At 67.6% G+C, this 429-nt stretch overlaps 1 protein-coding gene across 2 annotated transcripts in view; it reads right to left on the bottom strand.

Annotated features, from left to right (window-relative positions):
* The window catches only part of PHRF1 (PHD and ring finger domains 1), a 35,002-nt gene extending 34,881 nt beyond the window's left edge, over positions 1-121 (bottom strand). For both annotated transcript variants that reach the window (XM_003802802.3, XM_012813344.2), the window contains exon 1: positions 30-121. The gene's annotated coding sequence lies outside the window, so the exon portion shown is untranslated. The remainder of the gene's footprint in view (positions 1-29) is intronic.
* Between the last annotated feature and the right edge of the window lie 308 nt (positions 122-429).

Below are 429 nucleotides of genomic sequence, written 5' to 3' on the forward strand. Positions count from 1 at the left end.
CCCGGGATCGGCGTGGCCGCCGTACCTACCCGGGAACCTCGCGCCCCTTGGCAGCTCCCGGGCGCTCGCCACTGCCGCCGCCCGACCGGGAGCCGCTACCAGGCACGACTGTGTAGCCGCCGTCACCGCCGCCGCCGCCGCCGCCGAGGCTAGCTCCTCGACCCGGAAGTGCACGGCTCCGGCTTCCGGGGGCCCCGCCCAGCTCGTTGGCCGGAACCATTGGGACCAGGACGGGGAAGAACGGTTTCAAGAGGAGGAAAGCGCCACTCCTTGTAGTCGGAGGCCTCAAGGAGTCAAACGGCCCATGTACTTGGGGAACTGTTTAACTCTAGACAGCTGCCTGGGGAGACAAACATCCGGAAAGAACTTGCACGGCCTAGGCCTCCCCCTTCAGACCGGGTAACTGGTCCGGCCTCCTGCAGGTTCGAG

Source organism: Otolemur garnettii, unplaced genomic scaffold (genome assembly GCF_000181295.1).
Source record: "Otolemur garnettii isolate 467f Iridium unplaced genomic scaffold, OtoGar3 scaffold00260, whole genome shotgun sequence".
Taxonomy (NCBI): domain Eukaryota; kingdom Metazoa; phylum Chordata; class Mammalia; order Primates; family Galagidae; genus Otolemur; species Otolemur garnettii.